The sequence below is a fragment of the Amia ocellicauda genome, chromosome 23 (genome assembly GCF_036373705.1).
Source record: "Amia ocellicauda isolate fAmiCal2 chromosome 23, fAmiCal2.hap1, whole genome shotgun sequence".
NCBI classification, from domain to species: Eukaryota; Metazoa; Chordata; class Actinopteri; order Amiiformes; family Amiidae; genus Amia; species Amia ocellicauda.
Genome location: NC_089872.1, coordinates 10908253 through 10934773, shown reverse-complemented (window position 1 = coordinate 10934773; position 26521 = coordinate 10908253). Strand labels below are relative to the sequence as shown.

The window sequence follows — 26521 nt, the reverse complement described above, 5'->3', positions numbered from 1 at the left end:
AGCATAATCTCCCTCAGAGGAAAGCATGAAAAATAACACAAGACCCACCAAACCTAATATAATTGGAAACTAGGTAATTAATGCACAATTAAAACATCTTTCTGTGTTAAAAGTATTTAAAGGTGAAGCTCTTTAAACACACATTTAAATGCAATATTCATAAACTAGTGCTGTACAGGTTTTAAAGGATCTCTTCTAAATCTATAGGTATGGCAGATGCAGACTAGTATTCCACTATAATGTCACTATAAAGTTCATAGTAGGTTGGTTTTTATTTCCAAAAGACTTTAATTCATTACAACCTGGCCCAATTAAAAACCATTAAAATGCACAAACCACAAAATCCTGCTCTGGTGTAAAAAACAAGTGTATCCGAGATTGGTAATCATCCACTTTGATGTGGCCGTCCCAGGTTTCAGGTTACAAGTTATTCTCTAAATGTGAGACTTTTATTTCCCTGTCTAGCATGCGAAGGTATGCACAATGACTGAAAAAAACAATGCTAGAATCTTTCCACACTATGCACCTGAAAATAATCAGTCAGAGCAAAATGCAAAGGAGTGCTAAGTGTTTCAAGGAGGGTAAGATGATGCTTAGTGGGTGGTAAGATTTAAAGGACGACCAAGACAAAAGATCAAATGCAATGTCAAGGCTTTGAACCATTGTTGTTGCTATTTCTTTTTTGGTATCATAAAGACTGCAAGATCTGTGTCAAGGAGATGCCCAAATACTGGCCCTTGGGCTCAGCCTTGCAACAACCGAGAAGTACTGCACACACTGTAACTAAGGTCTGAAATACTTATAATCGGTATTGTTATTGTTGACACAGTCATGTAAAGTCGCCTGCAACAGCAATTGAACTACTTTCCACAATCTAAATACATGAACCGCTAGCAAAATAAGAGGTTATCTCCATTGTACTGAAGGACATCCAACAAACATATAATTTCACTGCCAATTTAAACACATAACACTTATCTGCATATTCCAGTCTTTGCAAGCATGTATTAATTTTGTTGCTATTAACTGCTGACCGGAAAACATATGCTAGCAGAGCTGAAAGGGTATAGACATGGGGTCAGGCTGAAGAAATCCCTTCACATGTTTTGTCACCAGTGGGCTTATCTATAAACTGCGATGTCTGAAAGGAAAAGGAAACATCGATAAGGATTTTATAAACCTCTGCTTAATACATAAATAGAAGAAAACATACGCAGAGACATACACACAAATACAATAACTTAATAGATAAACGTATTTAATCATAAAAAGTGATAGGCTTGTGAAAGACATGGCTGAATGCGAAAGCATTCATTCCCGCTGGTGAGCTAGTGAGGCTGTAAATCTCAATCATCAGTGGGTTTACATAGCTGACCCAAAGTGCCACAAAGTGTTTAACAGAGCATTCAGCTACATAACCCAAGAAAAACAGTGTCATGTTCTGAGAGGCATCTCCGTGATCTGGGAGTGTGAACAATCTTAACAGAACATTCGGTTACTGCCATGCAAAAACAAAATATAAAACACACACACAATTAAGTATTCCTAAATTTCTGTATGGCAAAAGAACTAATTCTTATGCTCATATGAACTTGTACAGATAGGAGTGTTATTTTCCTGCTTGTGATATGTATCGTGAACATATCACAGCACCTGCACTGATAACTGAAAGAATGTGCACCAACATATTAGTTAAACTGATTTAATATTAATACTTCAACATGTAGTCAACGCAGTACACACAATGTGGATCTGTTAGGTCCATAAATATTTGGACAGTGACACAATTGTCATCATTCTGGTTCTGTATGCCACCACAGTGGATTTGAAAGTGTAGACTTTCATCTTAAATTTGAGGGTAGTTACATCCAAATTGTGTGAACGGTGTAGGAATTACACCCATTTTTATATGTGGTCCCCCCAATTTTAGGGGCTCAAAAGTATTTGGACAAACTAACATAATCATTAATTAAATTGTGAGATTCAATACTTGGTTGCAAATCATTTGCAGTCAATGACTGCCTGAAGACTGGAATCCATAGACATCACCAGATGCTGGGTTTCTTCCCTGGTGATGCTCTGCCAGGCCTGCACTGCAGCTGTCTTTAGTTCCTGCTTGTTCTTGGGGCGTTTTGCCTTCAGTTTTGCCTTCAGCAAGTGAAATGCTGCTCAGTTGGATTCAGGTCAGGTGATTGACTTGGCCATTGCAGAACATTCCACTTCTTTGCCTTAAAAAGTCTTGTGTTGCTTTCGCAGTATGCTTCGGGTCATTGTCCATCTGCACTGTGAAGTGCCATCCAATTAGTTTATAAGCATTTGGCTGAATCTGAGCAGATAATATAGCCCTAAACACTTCAGAATTCATCCTGCTGTTTTTGTCAGCAGTCACATCATCAATAAATACAAGGGAACCAGTTCCCTTGTCAGCCATCCATGCCCATGTCATAACATGCTTCACAGATAAGGGGTTATGCTTCAGATCATGAGCAGTTCCTACCCATCTCCATACTCTTCTCTTCCCATCCTTCTGGTACAAGCTGATCTCTGTCTGTCCATAGGATGTTGTTCCAGAACTGTACAGGGTTCTTTAGATGTTTTTTGGCAAACTCTAATCTGGTCTTCCTGTTTCCTGTTTACATCTTGTGGAAAACCCTCTGTATTTACTCTGGTGAAGTCTTCTCTTGATTGTTGACTTTGATACAGATACATAAGAACATAAGAAAGTTTACAAACGAGAGGAGGCCATTCGACCCATCGTGCTCGTTTAGTGTCCATTAATAATTAAGTGATCCAAGGATCCTATCCAGTCTATTTTTAAATGTTCCCAAATTTTCAGCTTCAACGACATCGCTGGGGAGTTTGTTCAGATTGTGACAACTCTCTGTGTGAAGAAGTGTCTCCTGTTTTCTGTCTTGAATGCCCTGAAGCCCAATTTCCATTTGTGTCCCCGGGTGCGTGTGTCCCTGCTGATCTTGAAAAGCTCCTCTGGTTTGATGTGGTCGATGCCTTTCATGATTTTGAAGACTTGAATCAAGTCCCCACGTAGTCTCCTCTGTTCCAGGGTGAAAAGGTTCAGTTCCTCAGTCTCTCAGCAGGACATTCCCTTCAGACCTGGAATAAGTCTGGTTGCTCTCCTCTGAACTGCCTCTAGAGCAGCGATATCTTTCTTGAAGTGTGGAGCCCAGAACTGTCCACAGTATCCAGATGAGCTCTAACTAGTGCATTGGACAGTCTGAACATTATGCCTACCTCCTGGAGGGTGTTCTTGATCTGGCCAACTGTTGTGAAGGGGTTTTTCTTCACCAGGGAAAGAATTCTTCTGTCATTCACCACAGTTGTTTTCCGTGGTCTTCCAGGCCTTTTGGTGTTCCTGAGCTCACCAGTGCATTCTTTCTTTTTAAGAATATACCAAATAGTTGATTGGCCACATCTAATGTTTTTGCTATCTCTCTGATTGATTTGTTTTGATTTATAGGGCAAAAGTGAAGGCAAAATGCCCCAATAACAAGCAGGAAGTAAAGACAGCTGCAGTGCAGGCCTGGCAGAGCATCACCAGGGAAGAAACCCAACATCTGGTGATGTCTATGGGTTCCAGACTTCAGGCAGTCATTGACTGCAAAGGATTTGCAACCAAGTATTGAAACTCACAATTTAATTCATGATAATGTTAGTTTGTCCAAGTACTTTTGAGCCCCTAAAATTGGGGGACCACCTATAAAAATGGGTGTAATTCCTACACTGTTCACCAAGTTTGGGTGTAATTACCCTCAAAATAACAACGAAAGTCTACACTTAAAGCACATCACATTATTTCTTTTCAAATCCATTGTGGTGGCATACAGAGCCAAAATGATGACAATTGTAATCATTCTAATTGTGACAATCAGTGTCACAACTGGCACAACTGATACAAATATTACTGGAGCCTTTGTTGACATATCTCTTTTTTTGCGGGGGTAGTTTTGGTTGTTATTCTTGTTGTTCTTTTGTATTGTTTGATGGATCCAATTTTTCATCACTTTTCTTTCAAATTCTCAAATTTTTACAGGCCTTCTCAGTCATATTCCACAGAGATCGGTACACTTTCAAACAACGTGATTAATATTTCAGGGCTGCAGTGAATTAGAAGAAGTACAAATATTGTCTAGAGCTCTTAGCGAAGTCTTTGCTTCTTTCTGTGCAAAAGCTAATAGATTTATGATGCCGAGCCAAAGCAATTGCTTGGAATACACTCCTCCTGCCAAATATCCATTTGAACTGAAGTTAGCTTTTTGGGGGTGTTTTTTATTTTTTGTAATATTAGAGTCTCATTCTCACTGTGTTCGTTTTTGTATTTTCTGCTTTCACTGACGTGTTTTTTCCTAAGCTATAATCAGGCCATTGTCTTTGAAAAATGTGAACAACCTAGATTTTAGAGCCAATCACTTCCCATGTGAGCAAGCTTTTCATTTTGGCAAAACTACCAGGTAAGAAACATACATTCTGTCACATAAAGGGCGAAAACTATTACAATTTTCCTGGATGTCAAATTGTTATTTTCGTTAACGTGTTAAATCAAGAAATGCATTCCAAGCGAGAAGGAGACAGTGTTCAAGTATCGAGAGCAACTAATCTTGGCCCAGGAAGAAACGACATGGCAAAAAAAAAATAGAAAATTAATTGGCAATTCAAAACACTTACATTTTGATCACTTTCCCAAAAAAGTGTTCATTTTTATTTGATGGAGATAGGGCTATGGCATTACGCTGCTACAATTTATGGAAAAGATAATTTATGACTAAACAAGGGTTCCTTTGTGGATTGCATTGCATCTGTTTTTGTCTTCCAACCAAATATATACTTTTTTTAAATGAAATAAAATTATTTTAATGGAAACAGATGGTTGTCAACATGCTGAATTTCACAAGATGTAAAGCAAAAATAAATCTAATGTAAAATTGGTCTGTTTATCTATACCCAAATGATACAGATAAAGAGGACCCTACAAACCACAGGTTGAACCTCCCCACCCCCCACCCCCACAATAATCCATTCAATTAATGGAGGAGTGAAACAATTTTCTCCTTTTTTTGCACTCCACCCAAATGAAAAGAACCCAAAAGTAACTCCCTTTTCTTCCCTCATGATTCATACAATATGTATTTCAGATCTACCTATAATCCACCTACCAATTTGTAACAACAACACAAAACAAAGCATAATAGAAATGCAAAAGTCATGTATGTATACGGTGAAAAAACTATACAATTTAACAACTGGTTAAATGCACGGTTGACTCTTTGTAGCAGGAATTTTTTTTTTTCCTTTTCTTGCCAGTTGATAGAGCCAAGAAAACTTTCTGGCATTCATATTAATCTCATTAATCAACCATACATGTTTGTTTGAAGCTAGTTTACAGTTCAAGGTGATTTACCACTAAAACATAAACCCATTAGCACACTGTTATAGCCTTAGCTCCAGCATGACTAGACACTACAACATGTAATTGGAAGGATCTGCCCCCTTGGACAGCACTTCTCACACAATATAAATCCTGTCATGAATAAGAGGCAATTACAATAAAAACATAAAAAAATATATTTCATAATTGAGACCAAATGCACACTCACTCTACATCCCTAGCAAAGACATTTTAATATAACTGCCAGCAGCCAATGCACCTTTGTTTTACATTTTTTCAATTTTAATTTGAAGCAACAGTAGAGATGCCTTTTACAGATCAACTCAAACCAGATTCTTTTCGGGTGCCTCCATACATAGTGTGGCTTTTTTTATGGCAGTCACTGCCCACAACAAAGACGAAACACATGTTTACATTCATAACACATTCCTGCAGTTCTGGTGTCACTCAAAAAATCAAAACAAATGGAATTACCGCCAGACAAATAATTTTGTATTCAAAGAACTCAAGGAGTGGACGAAGACATTGTGTAGTAGGTACGGATGTTCAGTTTTCTCACTCATTGTGTAAAAACTCTTATATTTACCCCAAAATGATTCATTTGCAGGATTAACAGTCTAGACATAATATCCAATGAATACAATATATCTAAAGTCTACTTAAATATTTTATCAGTGACAGTTCTGCATGTAAACTATCAGACCGCATCTGGGATTTGTCATAGGCTATACCTTTCCTACCTTACCAACACACACAGTTTCCCCTCTGTACCACAACCCCATCCCTAAAATAATTCACATAAGCCTATGATAAAGTACCAGAGAAATTGCAACTCAGCAAAAAAACGTATCAGGGACTAAGCATCAGGGCTGCTCTCTGAAAAGAAAGTAACCAGCAGACTCACAACTGCTAATATCCAAAGAACCCATAACAAACATGGCTGTCTAATAGAAAATTACACCCTACCTCACATGGTTCTGTCCTCATATGCTAAGAAAGGTGATGTTTCCATGTTCTACATCTTGAAACTGTAGGCACTAACTCATTCTGATCATATCCACAGCAAGCTGGGAGGACCATCAAGACACACTATAGTAGTAGAACTTGTCTGTGCCAGGGATATAACAATCTGCGATGCTTTGTCAGCCTGGAAATGTAACAGCATGCTGAAAAGGCATGGGATTATAGCATTAAGAAGGTACAGATGTGCCAAAGCACATACAAATGGATCATCCAGACGTCCCCTGACATGAAACAGAGAGCATCATGGGTACTACTCCCAAAGGGTCCCCACAGATGCTTGTACCATGTGACTGGATAATAGTGGGGGGGTGGGATACAGATGACCGTTACAAGGGCTTAAGAGAACAAGCATTCTGGTCACAATGGAATTAAGGATCAGCACCAGCCAAGGCCACTACAACCAATACAACCTTGATACCCATAAGCTTTTTGAAATGATATCCTATGAAAACATCAAGCAAAATCAATCCAAAGTCAAGTATTTTCCTTCCCTCAGGGGCAATTGTATTTTAATTTGATATTTTCGAGATGGATAAGAGATTTCTTGGAATAAATCGTATTAAATATGTTCCCTGCTCCTTTCTCTGTGGCTAATGGATCCAAACATCCCATGGCCTGCTCAGAATACTAACCAAAACCACAGGCGTTTAGGATAAACTGAACACACAGACTAGCAAGATGCCCATGTCTCTCTGCACTGCAGACGTTGGCCAAACATTCCTCTGAGCTCCTATCAAAAGGTGTAAAACAATATCTGTAATTTAGTACTCTGAATGAATTAAAAGGCTTCACTTACTATGCCTTTGCTTAGATATCACCAGAGTCCTGTTTTGGTTCAAGTTCTTGTGAATGCAAAGATAAATGACACAAGTGTGGTATTCAAACTGCTGGTATTTAATTGTACTGCAGAAGATGGTCAGATTTAAAAGCTAGTGAGTGGCTTCCCTTTAAGTTTGCAATATTGCAGATTCGTTGACTCTCACAATGAAAAGGATCTGAGCCCATAAATATAATACTTGCCATTGTGCTCGGGGTCAGGCAAGTCACTCAAGTGCAATATCCAGGAAAGCCATTTCATTAGAGCCAATAGAGCTTCAATGATGTGTAAAATTTCCAACTTGAATAGCCAGCCATCATATCATTCATCAGTCTCAGTGTAGTTAATGGGTGTAATTTCTTCCTCATATTTCTATGTGTTTATTGTTTTCATTTTTGCACAGGAGTTTGGGCACTTTTATTAGGAGTTTCATCGGATCAGCCTTGAATAAATAATGCTGCCCAAGGGTGTTCACGCCAATATGTTTCCTCGAGATTATGAAAAATATATCAGATGCCCTCTCCCTATGAAATAAAGGAATAATATAAATAAATCGAGTGGCAAGGTCATTTGTGTTTGGAGCGTCAGCAAGTACAGTGGTGTGACTTGGGGTTGAAATAAATACATCTTGAAAAAAAAAAAACTCAAGCAGAATTATGGTTGACAGATTATGAAGAGTCATCTGGCTTGCATAATGTTCATTAATAATTTAGTCAAGGGTTGTAAAGATGTCACTTTTCCCTTAGATTAGTACTGATCTTTCAGTTTTATCAGACCTTCAAATCTCCACTACTGTTTTTTCTGGTGTAATTATAATTCTTTGGGAAGCTTTGGGGGGAGAATACAGAATACTTTTACTGTCATAATATTCTTGTATAGCTTTTCAGAAACTCTACATAGTCGTTTAACAGTTCTAATGTAAAACAGTCTGATTGAGAAACACACTGTTATCCGAGTACAATTGGTTTGATCAAGCATAACTCTCCACCTACCACAAATACAGACACAATAGTAGCATTAGAGCATCTGTCAGCTTTCGACAAACATAAGCTGTGGAATACACAAAACTTCAGCTTAAGGTTTTGGGGTTTTGTTTGGTTTAAAAGTTCTTCAATGACATCCATCTTAGCTGAAGGAGAGGAACATGAAGGACAACACAGGAATTCTTAAAGCAAATAAGCAATGTCTGTATCTCTATGTGTCAGGGAATAACTCACTCCATTCAGACCACATGATAATGCTCTTCGTGTTAGTAATGGGAAAAGTGTGATGGACCAGGAGAATGAGAGGGGGGTCAGACGGTGATGAGTAGAATGTACAAGCCCTGACACCACCCTGGGATGATTTAATAGAGACTTACAAGCTGCCTGAACATACATCCCGCCCGTCTGCAAGGTGAACACGTTCTTAAGCAAGGCCTTGGGTGAGGAGTTACAAAACTCCGATCTTAATGCTGCTAAATCCTGCTGAAAAGGGCTGCAGCGTGCAGCAAAGTGCATTTGGTGTAATCAGCGGTTAAAACCACCACATTACCCAGGTTTATGATATCACTATTTACTTGTGACAGGAAAGAAACATTAGAAAAACATGTTACTCAACAAGTGGAGAGAGTTGCCCAAGTTTCATAGCCTTAGGCTTCAACAACAGTATTAGTGAATGGTTTGTGCTTCATTGGTAGGGAAACTAGAGGACATAGAAATGTTTATTCCAGTTTATCTGCACAAGTAACATTTTGTTTTTGTTTTATTTGCAATTTCCAGATGCCTTCACATGAATGAGACATTTTTTCCCACCTGCTTGAGAGACATTAACTATAGACAAATCAAATCTAAAGAATATAAATGGGCTGTCCAGCCATCTACTGTTCGTTACACAAAATCTAGAAGACAAAGAGACAAACAGACAAATTTTTGGTGAAAGCCAGTGTGAAATTTGGAAGAAAGGTTGATAGTGAATAGGTACAGTAAATGACAGAATAGACTGATGTCAACAAATACTAGCTATAAACGAGACATTGAGTTTGAGTGACACCTGAAGTACCATGCCCTTGACACATGACAGTAAGCTGGAATGATAACTGACAACAGTTTCAAATGCTGAATGGTGTGAAGTTCACATCAGATACCTAATTTAGGTAACGGCTGATACACAATAATATAAGGTAAAAAAACATAATATAAAGCAGGAATAAAAGCTGGAAATAAGTATGAAAATATAAAATCTTATATATTCAAAGACAGCTGATGTTTTCAGCTTTATTGGAAAAATTGCCAAAAGAAGTTTAATCTATCATTGCCAATGTTTTGGTGTATTTAGTTCAAATGTCATGATCTACCTTAACCACAAGAAAGCTGATGTGTTTTTTTTTCACAAATTAAAGTTAAAACATTCCTACATCAGTACGAAAGCTGAGTTAAATTGCACATATTAAAAATGGTTAAGAGAAGCATTAACTTTATAGTCCAAGCTCTGAGAGCCAAATGCCACATTGGCTTATTGTGCAGTCTGTGCCTGGGATCGTGTTTTGGGGTGCTTCCCTAGTCAGGAAATCTCTTAGCTTCTTGACTCTTCCTTATTCCAAGTGATTTCCAACCGGAGGATGATGTTTTGGGCCCAAAAGGATGCTGACATCAGAGCATCACTCACCAAGCTACGGAAACAAAGGAAGCCTTGAAAACATGCAGTGATGCACCAGATATGATATCACATCCAGCAGGACTAAGGGCTAAGGCTTAAGAAGGGATTTCACATTCAAGTTATTGTGGTAAATAGAGAAAAGAGATAAAGGTTGCTCCTTGTGGGGTTTTCAGCAAGTGAAATGTAAAAAATAAGCATTAGGATCCAAAATAAAATAAAACAATTAATTAATATACATACATAAATACATACATACATACATACATACATACATACATACATACATACATACATACATAAAAAGCTACATAAATGTCATTTCATTACTGAAGCCAGAATACAAACCCCAAGTAATTGCTTGTATGTTTGTCGCACACTTACATGGCTTGGTCACCTTTCCTCTCAGGATGAACCCAGTTTATTAATACCCTGCTGAACTATTTCATTATTTGTTGTATATTCTGGCTCACTGCAAGGGAGATACTGTCTCTTTCATCTTCGCAAAGCTGATCAGAGATGGCAGCTAAGTAGCCACTCCATTCAAATGGCTAACCTCTGTTACCCCCAGCTAATTGTTTGTGTTGAAGACAAAACAATCAGGGCATTGTTTAGCTTGAAGTATATTTAAAACAAAGTCTTGCTGGGAAATGAGTAAACTTTGGTGCTATCATCACCACCTTTCCAAAGTATTCTAAACATGGAAAACATTTTTAAATATAGTTTTGAACGGCGGGGAGGGGGGTGGGAACCTTGGCCTTGAACCTTTCACCCTTTTAATTGTATTCCATGTGGTCCATTTGCGGTCATTTGTATGTCACTAAGAATCATTGCATTTCAAAATACATATAGAATATATATATATATATATATATATATATATATGAATGGATCCGAGAACAATCCAAAATATGTGACATCATTGAAAATGTTAAAATGGCAATGGGGTGGACACAATGTAAGAAGAACAGATCAAAGATGGACAAAGGAAGCTATTGAATGGGTCCCAATAGATTAAAAAAGACCTAGAAGACAACCACATAGATGGGAATATGAAATAATAAACTTTGCAGGCATGACGTGAAAAAGAGAAGAAGATCGAAGTCAGTGGAGGCCTTCATCCAGCAGTGGATCAATATTGGCTGATATTGAAGATGATTTTAAATTCTTCCTGACAATATAGTTTATTTATTTATTTATGCTCCCCGGATATTGCAAGGGGAAAAAATTGTTACAAATCTTTTAATTTACAGTTTGTCAGTCCTCCTTTATTATACTGTGAACAATTATGTCTACAAGAGGCATCCCATAAAAATTCTAATATAGACCTTTTATGAGCATAGTTAATCTTCCAGAACACACTATATTAAATATATAACATCTCCCTAAAGCATGCTGCACTAACTGGCATCAACTCAAAGCGAGATCTAGGTCTCTTCGTCTCACACATAGAGACCCTCTCAAATAAAACAGGTTCCCCATGGGTCACAGTGGGACTGACCAGGCTGTATGCACTGTGGCTTTGCTGAGGGTTGTCCTAGTCTAGACACGCTGCTAAAATAAGAACTGAAGCGCGAGAGAGCTGGCCAGCGGTCATGATTCGGGAACAGCGGGTTTACTTTCTCATGGGCTTGGAGAATGCATCCAATGCTAGGAAAATGATTCCAAAGATGGGAAGAGATCAAGTCATGTAAATACACAATAAAAAGGGCCTGGAAAGTATTCCTGATAATCTCGCAAAGCCTAGGAGTTACCATCAAAAATGATGTTTTTTCCTGTGTTTCTCAATTGACATGACTAATTATGTGCCGGGAAAGAGCTTTGGGTTATTAGGTTATTAATTTCAAATTATCAGGAAAGCAACGAATTAGGAATTAACGGGAATGATACAAGTTTGAAGTATTCTTGAACTGCCTTTGAAATGTTTATTTAAAACCACAGATAAAAAACCTACAAATATACAACATTGAACATTCAGTCAAAGGAAAATCCAATTCTATCAAGAGCCTTGCTGATAAAAAAAATGTATTGCCCTGATATGGCCTTTGTTTTCATTTTTTTTTAAAGAGAAAAAAGGGTGTGTACAGTGTGGATTTGACAGATTGCCCAGGGTCTCATATTTTACAATTTTTTCCCAGGTCTCTTTATTGAACTGCCAATGCATTGTCTGCCCAAAATGTCTCCAAGTTTTGTTTTTCAGTGAAGTATAGGAAAAAATAACAATGGCCTAAATGGCTATGCGATTTATATTTCCAGTTGGTAATTTCTGTTAAACATTATTAATTTAGTGGTGCCTTTTGATACATCCCCGAAGAGCCCAGTACTATAGCATTGGCATATGAATCATGTCGCAAGCATCTGAATACATTTCTCGAGCCAATAACACAAATAAAGATGGCTGTGGATTTTGTCAACAGCCTTAAAGACTTAATGAAGCAATCCATTTATCATTACATCGGAAGAAGCGCCAAAAGTCTAAACTGCGACACAAGAAACAGTTTGTTCTATCCACGTAGCCCAGCAAAGATTGATTGCAAATTGTAATCTGACTAATGTGGTTTGGCTTGACACTACAGCTTTGCCAAGCTTGTCAGTTTAGTCCCATCAATGTTTTTTGATCGCACTGCCAGTGGACAGTAAACTGCTCTCTGCGATGTGCGCATGTACGTGTTATCCGTGTAACACCCAGGCTATCTGAATGCATTGTATCTATCTTTACGGACGAAGGCTACAGAAACATTATTGGCAAAGCATGCGTTAATAAATGAAGCTTTAGCTTTGGAAAACAGACAGACTCCACTCTCACTCTGAGTAATGTCTGCCTTCTATTCACTACGGCAACCCATGAAGAATATCAGAGACAGGGGCTGCTCTGTGCCAGATGTGACATCACGTTTTATTCTCTCTGTATGAAAGAGACTGCGGTGTTTTCAGGACGCAGCACGACTGTGTTTTCTTAGGAACTTGCACGGCTCACTCTCTCATACGATTGCACGTTCAAGTTTCAGAGCTCAACGCTAAATGTGTCGGGTGTTTTCTTGCCATGCATAACGATCCTTTCCGTTCTCCAACTAGCTGCGCAGCTTCCGCTTAATCTCATTTTGAATCTCTTAAAAGAGAATATTACACTTTCGGAGATCGGCCCTTGATCACATTGTACGGTCTGTATAGCCTCATTCATGCCCTGACCAGAACAAGATATTTCTTTTACAGTTCTTCGCCAGGCGGGTAATTCATATCGGCCATTTCAAAAGAACAAAGAACAGTACACAGTGACCTGTTGCCAAGAGGTTTTGAAAAAATGACATTCCCCATCCATTCATGGCCAGTTTATTACCCGTTTTTATGAATGAATTATCTCACCTCGACCTGTTTACTTTCCCTTTTCTCCCCTTTCCACTTCAGAACAACAGATGATTCAGCATTTCTCAAATATTTATCTGCAATCCCTTTCAAAACAGCCCGTGTCTGTGCCAGACAAACTCCAAGAGCACCCACACCAGTATGCCTTAAAACACCAGTTAAACCCTGCCAAGTGGTTGCACAATATTTTCTTTCCCTGGTCTGCGCAAGGCAATTTGGCCTGCTGCAGGTATTTGCGTTTATCTTTATATTAAAAGCTTTGGAAACCGCAAACAATAATAATACTTTTACTTGTGTGATTTACAAGACTAAACACATCTGAATCTCACTAAGGCCATAATAATTCAAGTGTGTGCTTAAGAAGATCCCTGCGTAAGATAGTAATGATTTTTTTTGTGAGGGTTGTTGTTGTTGTTTTTCCCACGGTCGCACAGCCTTCCGGTGGTTGAGTTGGCATTTGAACCTTGGAGCTGAAGGCTTGCAGTCATCTTTAGCTAAAACCACACAGTACCACAGCCTGTTTTTCAAACTCCTCTGTTTGAACACCATTATAAGACAAATGGGAACAGAGGCACACTTTAAGGAGACAGAGAAGCGTAAGACTCTCAAATAACTGAAAGAAACGTATTGTAAAGTCGCATTCTTCCCACTGCGGACGGGAGCCAAGTCAGTAGCTGACGGAATTAGTTTCTGAATCATTCTCATTGTAGTGCCAGCCAGGGATGAGAACATGGAATGGAATTAAGTCCATTCTCGCTTATCAGCTCCATTAACACTGCCTGCCAGCCAGCCAGCCGGCCCGCCTGCCTGTGACCATGTTTGATTAGAGCACTGGGCTAAGGAGATTGTGCATAAATGTAAAATTCCTTCATTACCATATGTTGTTACTTAAGGGCGTGTTGCAGCCAAATACACTGTGTTTTTCCATACACACCCGTCTTCCTGTCTGTGCACTTCCTTCCTTCAGATTTACCCAGAGATCTTTGTGGTGGGTCTCGGTCTCTGAGTGAAGCAATATTAGGTTGCACCTCTTAAAACATGTCAGCTCTGTGGTAACAAATTAAAAAATGGAAAAATGGTTAAAAGGTTACATTTTTAGTTCTCAGAGCATTCAAAAGGAACGTGTAGGTGCAACCGACACTTGACATGATTGGTAGTTTTCTTCTGCAGGGATGTATTTTACATGGCGTCTTTGCTGGAAATTGTATTTACTCCAGAACGGGCCCCGCTCAGCGGTTTCTCTGTCGGCACTTTGGTCGTATGAAATCATAATACAGGACCCAAATGTTCTGAACACTAAATTCCACTGCAGACACCATTACACTGATTGCAGAATTTGTATGCAGACAAGTCAGGGTTTTTTCTTTCATTTCAGAATCTCTTTAAACCATTCCTGAATGTAAACGTTACATATAAATGTAAAATAAATGTATTTGTTTTCCAAATGATGTGCACTTGATTCATGATAGAATGATTTCAGGTGCCGATTAAGGAAGTGAAATTGTATGCAGTGCAAGTTCAGCTATTTTGAGATGTCTCTTATGTTACAAATGAGAATTGTACAATCATACTAATTTACACTGAACTCCAATGTTGGACCAACCACCACTTTGTCGACGTAACCTAAAGCTATTGGCAAGTGACAGAAGAGAATTATAAATTGATGTTCAATTATATTATGTAGTGGAATAAAACATAGCTCTGTAGTTGTTTTGTATAAAACTAAAGAGAACAATATAATGAATAATTTACAAAATCTAAGGAATTCCATCTTTAGACAATAAGCATATGAATAAGCATATTAAATATGAATGACAGACATATAACTTATTTACCATCATATTACAGGCACTATTACTTTTGTAATAAGATAAGGTTAAGGGTGTCTGCTAATAAATAAATAATTATTACAATAATAATAATAATGGCAATTACAATAGTGAGCCTACCTTAACTACATTAAAACAATACTACAAATGTATGTCTTTGGAAGGGATGAAGTAATTGTACTGAAACAGGAAAGGTATCGGCAGGAAGCGTATAAGTCAGCAATCTCAACGGGCCATTCGAATGCAGGGAAAAACAAAGACTCCCGATCTTTAATACATCCAAACATACATACAGAAAGCCGTTCCTATTCACATGTCCGCTTCTACTCTGAATCTGTCAGTACAGGGGGCGGGGGGGCTTGGGGTTTAGATAATCACTCTCATTTTTAACATGGTTTTATAGGAAGAAAGGGTGTGGTAAACTCCACAAGGAGATTTCCCATTCACGGAGTGCACTTGACATCTTGGCAAGGGTTTTTTGTCCCAGGGTGCACTGCACTTGGAGGGGAAAGAAGAGCGAGCTGCAACAAAGCTCCCCGAAGTGGCTGCTGAAGAACCTCAGTCCATTATCTAAAATTACATCCAGGTGGTGTTTCTGAAACGTGTGTCTTTTCATGTGCAGCAAAGGGAAGCTGGGAAAGCAACCAACCAGCTTGTCAGACATGTCAGATGTTACAGCTATTTCACTTTTCACCTTGCACCACCTACACCACAGAAGCGTTGTTATAATTAGCGCAGCACAGAGCATGCACAGCTGGGAGGTGTGCACTTTAACTTTTAGATGTGTTTAGTGTAACAGCCGGTGTTAAAATACTTGTTTCATTCATCTTTATTATTTCTGACACTGAGGTAAAAAACAAACAAAAAGAGCGTTCTACTAAATTGTTTGGCCTACTGTATTTTGGCCAGTTTTAGAGAAAATGGTTGTCTTGGAATTTGCCAAAGGAAACCATAACATCCAAGTTGTTAATTTAAGTGTAGCCCAAATCCTTATACTTACATCAACCTCAAATTACATTCTCAGATTTTATCTAATGCTGTATACTTAGGCTGTTCTTAACCCTTGCACTAACTTTAACTTTAACAATAGGTTGTTATCTGAGAAGCCATTCATTGGTACAAAGACTAGACAGAAACAGAAAAATGTAATAAAATACACAACCACCATTTCTTGATGCAACTGCAACTGATGGATGCGTAATTGGTAGTGTAGCGCATGACGAATGACTCAAAACTAAATTGTTCTAACCTTAATGGTTTTTAAAACAAAACTCTAATTCCTCTGGGGCCGTTTATGATAGGAGGTTTCTGCACAAGAAGAGGCTCATCCGGAGTGAGTAATTACGTGCCGAGATTGTGCATAGAATAATTAAATAAAGTCTAGGTCAAGTCATTAGAATAACCTCACTGTGGAGTACTGTCTATGTTTCATTACTCTTTCTTGTCTTATCCACTACACTGCCCCTTTCCTGAGCAGCAATAATTCACAAAACTATGACAGCATAACGTCCGTTCGTAAATGCAAACTGTTAAACGGTGGGAAAGTAAATGCACGATCGCTCATTTGTCGCTCATATTGTTTTACAACATATGGCACAAAAAATATTGAATAGGAATAGAAATTCAGTCAGTACTACAGTCAGTTAAGGTCAAACCAGAAATCAAAATATGTAAATATGGTATTCTTAATATAGATGTATATATGTATTCTATAATTTTTTCTTAAACCTGAGATCAAATTATATAAATTATATTCTATAACACGGGTAAGTACATTCTACTACAAAAACACAGAACCAGATTTATTTCTTGATTTATTGAAATGCCGGGTTTCTGTAATAGCTAATACAAAAATTAAAAATCAGACATTACCAAATTGAAATCTGCTGTCAGTAACACTGACCAAAAATAAAATAAAAACAGGAAATGACTTCTGTTGTGAAAGTAATCAGATTAGCTGGGCAATACAATAGGTGAGGCCACCATGTTTTAATAGCAGAATGGCCGCCCATGGCGACACCTATAAAAAGTCACAGGTCCCGACAGCTGCCAGAGAACATGGATTAGAGGAAATAGACAGAGCCTGTGGCATCCTTACATGCAGACATCAAACGCACGGGTATCTGGTAGAAAGCAAAAGAAACAGGAAATCCAGCTTTAACAGCTTCTCACTGCTCATCTCAAATGAGTCGTGGGCCTTTGTATTAATCTTTGTTTATTACAGGGGCAGACAAGCCTGGCTCTTTCTGCGGTCACAGCATAACCTGAAACAGCAGATGATATTCACAAAAGTGACATGTAAAGTACCCTAAACCTAAATTACCTAATTTGTTTGTAATTTAGCATTTGATGTCTAGTGCCTTGAGGGCAGTTCAGTATAAATGCACTATATAAATGTGTATTGTATTGTGTGGTATTTATTTGAAAGTATATCCCATATTCAATACCAGCATAAATTGGCATATAGATATAAAACACATGTACACACTTAATAATATAATAGGTTAGGATAATCTTGTACAATCTAATTTGGCTTAAACAACAAATACAAGACCAATGTATATTCAAACAAGGCCTTTTTTAGGTCAAGCCAACCAGATAATCCTGCCCGCAAAAAAAGGAAACATTAACTTGTTCAATGACACTTTGGAGGCGTTTAACAAATATTTAGTCAGGATTACTCGAGAAGGTTTAATTGTTAAGCATGACAAGCAACCTAAAGCTTCAGTTCTGTAAGCACCGTGAAAAACTGTAAACATGTTTTACATTTTCTGTAAACCGACACTTGTTCTTGCTTCATTTACTGTAAATCTGGCGTGTGCTTCAGCCAACAGTGCTGACAATATTCCAGTCCTGATTTTATTAAAGTCCTTTCTGGTTTTTTTTTATACATTACTTAAAATCAAGTACAAAACAAACCGATTATTATTAGCATTAGTAACATAAATAATTCCTGTAATGTACCTCCGTGTCCTTGCTCTGACAGTCTGTGTTTTAGTATACTTCTGTATGTTTTACATATGTATTCCTTCACCACAGACACAGAAAGGTGACCCTAAGGACCTACTATGATTAACGAAAAGGTACTGAATACAGGAAATCTCTGAGGCCCAGTTCACATGCCCCTGTTTATGACGTTAATCATGTCTTCAAAGAACGGCTGAGAACATTGGCTACTTCAATACAAAAAAAAAGTTATTTACTATGATTTAAACTGAAGCAAATATAGAAAAATCAAATAAGAGGAAGCCATGACCTAGTCAGTGCAGTCCGAATAAACAATTTCTGAGGTTAAGTCCAAGATAAAGCAGCTGGTGTTTAAAATAACATCTCCTTGTTTAGCTTCTTTTTTTTAGCTTCAAAAGGAAACCATCTTATCCTTTATAGTCGTTATAGTGAAGTAAACATCCATTTCCTTCTTGTATTTTTGTGTGGAAGGTTAAGTTGTGAATGTCCACATCATACTTTATTTTCCCCCAAAAGAAACAGGAAGGATTAAACCTCTCAGGTTTAGGGATACCACAGATTCAGAATTCAGAGAGTATAGTTAAGACCCCAGAAAAGTATGCTGATTAGTAAATATATGTAACTATATATATATAATTTCCCCTTCAGAAAATGTACTTCAGAATTCACAATGACTTTACTGGAAAATGTTCAGCCATTTAGTTTTATTATTCAGGCTAAATCTAATCTGTTCGTATTTTGAATGCACAACCTTATCCTTCGGAAAAAGTTTATTGTGTTTCAGAAGCTGGATGGAGATGCATATCAAGAAAATAAGACCCAGGTTTTTCGGTTCCCAAAAGCTAAATCAAACTCTACAACATGTTTGTGCCAGAAACCTCTCAGCTCTTAAAAGTTCAAAGCTCTTATCAGAAATCTGATATCTAATTACCTCCAAAGTCTTTGCAGGTCAAAAATCTTAAGTATTAGAGCTTAGCAGCCAAATGTATTTTGTTAAGATAATACCTTACACTAAATAAATAATGTATAGGAGCGCTGAGCTACATGCAGAAGAGAAAGAATGCAGTTTGGTACAGTCTTGTCTCTTACCTCACATTAGATGGAAAAGATAGTTACACATCTATTTATCTATACCTTATTTGGTGGGTTGTTTTGTTTTTTGTTTTGTTTCTAAGAACAGTTTTTTTTGGCAAAAAGAGCTCTTCCACAAACAAGAAGGAAACAAGTTAGTTCAAGTCTCTTTATACTTTTAATATTGAGATTTAGTCAAACATTACACCTTGTTGGAAGATATTAGGATGAACCTACGCATGCCTCAGTGCATTTTCCCAAGCACAGTGAGGACCGATGACCTTGGAATGTGATGGTCTATTAATTTTTTTCTTTTCCTCAAGTGTTACAAAAATTCACATGTGGAGCAGTGACACTGTGGCACAGTTAATCTTTAGGAAAAGCTAACATGATTTTAAATTCTCAGGAGGCTAGGCTAGGGAACAGCTGCAACACAAAGCGACTCAAGCCAAAATCACAAGTAATATCTTTGGTGAATACTGTATTACAGAAAAGTAAAGGGCCAAATACAAATGAGGATTTACAAAAACATAATTTGCAATCAAACTGCTTGAATAATACATGGATCATGACCTAATCTGGGTTTGAATTTCCACATTTGTGAGACTCATTACTAGCCTTGTTAAAATCAAGTCATAGTGTCCTGAATATATGAGTTAATTTCATGTTACCAATTAAAAGATGCACACATATGAAATGTAGTTTAACACTGTAAGAACAGATCTTGTGGAAACAGGAACGATATCTTAAAAACGTTTAGCTTAATAACAGGTAAAAAACAAAACATAGTAAATAAACTTACACCTCCAGAAATACTTTATATTACGGTGTCATTAATAAATGATTGGTAAATACACTACCCGTCAAAAGTTTTAGAACACTCGTTTCCAGTTTTTTTCCAGTTTTCCAGTTTTCCAGCTTTTATTGATATTTAAGCAGCTCAAGTCAATTGAATAACCTGAAATGGTAAAAAGGTAAGCGGTAAACTGCCAGAGGTTAAAAAAAAAGTTTAGGTTACCAAAAACTGAAAAATAATGTACATTTCAGAGTTATATAATGTGTTACTACACCCTCTTAAGCATTATTTGGCAGTGTTACGCGCAGCTCCTGTGTATAGAAGTTACACTGTATTATTACATTGTGCACATCGTTTGAAAGCTTATTCTCTTTCCTACCAGCGTGTTTCATTCTCAAACACATCCGATTTACAGTTTACGTGTCGCCTGCAGTCATTCAGAGCCCCGGGGGGTAAACGCGCAGTCTGCTGGGGGGGGGGGCTTCACAGGTTACAGATCACTCAGTTTCAATCGGATTTCTTTGTAAATGTGCTTGTTTTGTTCAGAACAACCTAACAATTAATCCAGTATATATTATTTGATGTCCTATCAAACACAGAGAAGTTCAGATCAGAGAATGCTTCAGATCATTAAAAAGCTGAGAGTCTCAGCTTTCATGGGGTACCACTTGGCAAACAACACAACAGTGAGGAGTACACATGGGATTAAAGAGAACCATATGGAGTTGTTACCCTTTTAAGGGTACCAGAGGGTTTTTTCAGCTTAAGGGGTTACATTTTGCTAAACAAAATGATTCCATGATTTATTTTTTATCTCCAATTGTTTATTTGTTCTATGCTTTCATTTCAGAGTACATTGAGACATTAAACTGAGTAACTTTCAATAAAAATTGAAACATTTTGGTGTTCTAATATGTTTGACCAATAGTGTAGTTTATAGAACAGTTATGAACCATTCATCATTCCATTTATACATTATTAATAAACCTTTATAAGTTATGATTGATCATTTTTTATAAAGTTTTGAAACAAAACTGTTTTGGCAGCTCCCAAATTGATAAATAATTAATCATATATTATAAAGGTTTATTCATTATTTATAAATGGAATGAATGGTTCCTAAATGTCTTATAAACTATTTACCAATCATTTATTAATGACACACACCATAATATAAAGTGTTACCAAAATATCCAGTGGACATTCACAGAAGCACACATTAAAATATTTCCCTGTTTCTGCTACATTATATAAAATCTAATTCATAACAGTTTATTTTAATTTTCCTTGAACGTTATAAGTAATTACACACATTGTTTTTAGTAAACGTTTTTGCTGATCATGGTGGATAAAATGAACATTGTTTAAAGGCCAAAAAAGTAAAGCCAATCAACACTTGAAACAACACTGAAAAAAATAAAACCAGCATTTGACAAGACATAAGAAGCCAGCAGACCATGTGTGTACACAAAAGCAACATGTTACAGCATGTTTTGCACACATCACCAGAAGCAATCTTAGACAAGGGTGTGAAGAATATTAATACAGGTCCAGTGGGTTTAAAATCGGTTAAATTTGTGTTGTTGAAGCTAATTAAACAGGGTTTTTTTAACAAAGTTGTTGAGCATATTGCGTCTTCTAAGGACTGAAACCAACAAGCCTGTTAAACACTAAAGCCAAACAAGAAGTTCAAAGTCATCTGAGGTTGTAATTTAACAGGAGTTACAGCCAATATTCATCTGTCACTGTAAATTGGCATGTTGCTTGGTAACCAGGCTGAAGTGAAGTGTTCAGGAATGTGGAGGAGGTAAGGCAGACAGCCTGAACAACCTGGTTGAGACAGGAGGTCTTCAAATGAGTGACCCCAGCCACTGACCAGCAGAACACTGTGATGAACAACATCAACATCAACAAATAAAAAAAAATACAATAATGCTTGTTCTTGAAGCTGTCCAGGATCAAAAACAGATTAGAAGTAGCAAGGTGCCAATATACTGAAATTACATCACAACAATAAGGCCGTAGCTGTAGCTGTAGAGATGTGTGTAGTTGATAAGTTCATCCAGTGTTTTAGATCTATTAATGTGTTTTGTGTAAACAGGAACATGCTATTCCATCAACAACACAATCTCTCTGGGGCTCCACAGCGTACTCTATGTCAAAAATTGCATAGTACGGGATAAATAAATTGTGGGCAGGGTGATTATTATTATTATTATTATTTTTATTTCTTGGCAGACGCCTTTATCCAGGGCGACTTACAACATAAGTGCAAAACAAAGTGCAAAAATACAGTTATGTACAAGACATCAATCATTACAAATTCAATTTAGCTAAAACATAGCAATTCAAAATAATACATTTACAAATTCCAATTTGTGATCTTGGCCAATGGCGTGTAATGTATTGTTTGTGATTCAGAAAACTGTTGCAGTGATCACATATTATTATTGATATTGTATATATTGTACGTTTAACAATATCAAGTAGTAAATGGTCTGACCATAAAGAACGGAATGGGAAGGGTTTAGGACATTAATTTGAAAGTTGGGGGAGAGTGGATTTGTTTTTTTGCCAGTTATCTGTATGAAGATTTGAACAGCATTTCAGTGTCAAATCATGTGTTGTTTTCCACTATACTTTGAAAAGTTATGGATGAATCAACATTCTGATGAAAACAAGAACGCTGACAGACAGGTGCCAAGAATGGAGTTCCAGAAAACCCAAATATCCCATGATCCTTGGATCACTTAGTTACTAATGGACACCAAATGAGCATGATGGGATAAACTGCCTCCTCTCGTTTGTAAACTTTCTTATGTTCTTCTTATGTTCTAACAAGCAAGTCAGGGTACTTGTTCATCTTAATTGACTTAATTCCAAGAAAATGCACATACACGTCTAGCACGTCTCAATTGAGGTGCACTTTTGTTTCCTCTATTTGCATTGACATATACCACAAAGGTAACTCATGTACTCATGTACTCCACTCTCTGGAGGCCTGTGGAACTGCCACTCAGCTTCCAATAAGGCCGACTTCATCTCTGCCTTCGCCTCCCACCAGTCTCTGGATTTCCTCGCTCTCACCGAGACATGGATCTCCCCAGACAACTCTACCACCCCTGCTGCCTTATCCTCTCTCTTTGTCCTGTCCCACTCCCCTTGTCTTACTGGGTGGGGAGGAGGAACAGGGCTCCTGCTCTCCCCTTCTCTGCTCTTCTCTGTCCCCCCCTCTCTCTCCTCTATCTCAACCCACAGCTTTGAATTCCATGCAGTGGAAATCACCTCTCCCTCTCACCTCTTCCTTCTAGTTCTCTACCGTCCACCTGGTCCACTCACCTCCTTCCTGGATGAACTCGACTTTCTTCTCTCCTCTCTCCCCTCGCTGTCCTCACCTACAATCCTCCTGGGAGACTTCAACATCCACCTCTCCAACCCTTCCCACTGTGCTGGATTTCTTCCTCTCCTTCACTCCTTTAACTTCTCTCTCTCCCCATCTCCCCCCACTCACAGGGCTGGCCGCCAGCTAGACCTCATCTTCTCAAGAGGCTGCTCCCCTTCGACACTCTCCGTGACACCCATGGACATCTCGGACCACCACTTCATTTCCTTCTCCCTTTCCCTCCCCTCCCTCCCCTCTCCACCCACTCCCTCTGTCACCTTCTGCCGTAATCTCCGCTCTGTCTCCCCCTCCACCCTTGCCTCCACTGCCCTCACTCTCTTGCCTTCAATTGACTGTTTTTCAAATCTATCTGTCAACTGTGCTACCTCCTCTTTGTTCTCCTCCCTCACCTCCTCCCTTGACTCTCTCTGTCCTCTCACGTCTTGTCCTGCCTGTCCCTCCCCTCCTCAGCCTTGGCTCTCTGCTGTTCTCCGTGCAACCCGAACTAGTCTGCGTGCCGCCAAACAGAAGTGGAAAAGGACCAAACTCCCAGCCGCCCTCGAACTCTACCGCTCCCTACTGTCCACATTCTCGTCCTCTCTCACCTCAGCCAAGAAGTCTTACTTCCAATCTCTCTTCGAATCCACTATCAACAACCCTCGGAAAACTCTACTCCACCTTCTCCTCCCTCCTTGCCCCCCCTCCCCCTCCTCCTCCCCCATCTCTCACTGCTGATGATTTCGCCTCCTTCTTTTCCTCCAAGATTGCAGACATCCGCAGGCTCTTCAATACTTCACCCTCATCTCCCATCACACCGAAACCTCACACCGACCAAGCTTCCTTTTCTTCATTCTCACCTCTCTCAGATGCTGAAGTTTCTGCTCTCCTCCTACGTCACAAACCCACAACATGTGCCCTGGACCCTCTCCCTTCTCGTCTCTTCCAAGCAACCGCTCCTGATCTTCTCCCCTTCATCTCCTCCCTCCTCAACTCCTCACTCCTCTCTTGCTGTTTCCCCTCTGCATTTAAACAAGCTGCTGTCATCCCACTGCTCAAGAAACCAACCCTTGATGCCACATCTCCACAGAACTACCGCCCTGTCTCCCTACTTCCCTTCCTCTCCAAGACTCTCAAGCGGGCGGTCCACCGTCAGCTCTCTGACTTTCTGTCCCAACACTCACTCCTTGATCCTCTGCAATCCGGCTTCCGCACAGCTCACTCCACTGAGACGGCTCTCCTGGCTGTCACTGACTCCCTCAGCCACGCTCAGGCAGCCTCCCTCTCCTCAGTCCTCATCCTCCTTGACCTCTCTGCAGCATTTGACACCGTTGATCACTCCATCCTCCTCTCCTGCCTCTCTGACCTTGGGATCTCTGGGACTGCTCTTACCTGGTTCTCCTCCTACCTCAGTGACCGGTCCTACCAAGTGACATGGCGAGGCTCCTCATCCACTCCCCAACCTCTCCTCACAGGCGTTCCCCAAGGCTCCGTCCTGGGCCCGCTCCTGTTCTCTCTCTACACTCGCTCCCTGGGCCCCCTCATCGCTTCCCATGGTTTCTCCTACCACTTCTACGCTGATGATGCCCAGATCTTCCTGTCTTTTCCCTCTTCTGAACCTCTCATCCCCTCACGCATCTCTTCCTGCTTGTCTGCCATTTCCGCCTGGATGCACTCGCACCACCTCAAGCTCAACCTCTCCAAATCAGATCTCCTCTTTTTCCCCCCACTCTTCCTCACCTTCTGCTGACCTCCCCATCTCGATCCCCTTGGAATCCACCACACTCTCTCCTTCTTCTTCCGCTAAAAATCTAGGAGTCACCCTCGATCCTGCGCTCTCCTACTCCCAGCACCACGCTGACGCGCACCTGCAGATTCTTCCTGAGCAACATACGCCGGATCCGTCCCTTTCTCACTGACTACTCAACTCAGCTACTCGTCCAGTCACTGGTCCTCTCCCGCCTGGACTACTGCAACTCCCTCCTGGCCGGCCTGCCTGCATCCACTACCCGCCCAATCCAGCTCATCCAGAACTCTGCGGCTCGTCTGGTATTCTCTCTGCCATGATTCGCACACGCTACTCCACTGCTGCGCTCCCTCCACTGGCTCCCGATAGCGGCACACATTCAGTTCAAGACTTTGTAATATTAGTCCTCTATCCCTGCTAGATTGCACTTCAGCTTTTTTATGCTCCTCGTGTTCTTGATTGTTTTCCTCCTTACTCCCTTTCCCGTAGCCCTCGTCTGTAACCCTACATCTTGACAGCACATAGCTTTCACCGTCCAGGATGTAGGAAGTCTCTTACTGTACTTTGTAAAATGTATTATTTTGAATTGCTATGTTTTAGCTAAAGTTGAATTTGTAATGATTGATGCCTTGTACTTCTCTGTATTTTTGCACTTTGTTTGCACTTATGTTGTAAGTCACCCTGGATAAGGGCAACTGCCAAGAAATAAAAATAATAATAATAATAATAATAATAATAATAATAATAATATTTTAAATGTACTTAGCCCAGTCAATTGCCTACACTGCTTACAGTGCCCAGTTACACTTGCCTCTGACAACAGAGGACTCCTACTGTACACACAATTCAGCTTGAAAACCTGTTTGCAGTGAAAGAGCCGGCCCATGCGACAGGCATGTCTGCCGGCTTGCAGTTGGTGTGTTTGGGTAGCAGAGGAAGAGTGTTGAGTGGATGACAGGGCTGGCGTTTGACCTTATCAAAACTGAATGACAACCCACAAGTTTACACTCTTAAACGTGTTTATAAACGACATGGTTACAGCTGTACCTCGCATCCTTTACTGATTTGTAGTCCATACCTCTATCCCAAGGGTATTACTTTCTTAAAAGCTTTTGGGCTGGAAAAAAGCTGGAAAAACACAAAAAAGACTTCCAGATTTTATAATGTATGTGTTGGCGGCCTAAGCTCCTTCAAAAGCCACTAAGCACTGACATCACAAAACCCTAATACTGCACAAAAGTGATTATACTGTTTAGCTCAACCAACAATGGAGGTACAGGGAGTGGACAAGAGTGAACTGTTCTCTTTTAATGCATTCAACATTGGCCAAAAAAAAGAAGTCAAGTACACTTATTTGGCAGTTATTTTCCCAGCCAATAGGGTTGGGTCTAAAAGCCAATTATACATAGATTTGTATTAATTCAGCACACCTTGATTTTTTAATTTGATTTCAGCCAACACATTATTCTGATATGCTATTAAAAAGATCAAATG

The 26521-nt window shown here is 39.2% G+C and overlaps 1 long non-coding RNA gene across 1 annotated transcript; it reads right to left on the bottom strand.

Annotated features, from left to right (window-relative positions):
* Positions 1 to 8966: 8966 nt before the first annotated feature.
* LOC136719038 (uncharacterized) lies at positions 8967 to 13362 on the bottom strand. Its single transcript, XR_010805352.1, has 2 exons — positions 13239 to 13362; positions 8967 to 9891 (listed from the first exon to the last, which is right to left on the bottom strand). It is a non-coding gene; the product is annotated as an uncharacterized LOC136719038 (long non-coding RNA).
* Between the last annotated feature and the right edge of the window lie 13159 nt (positions 13363 to 26521).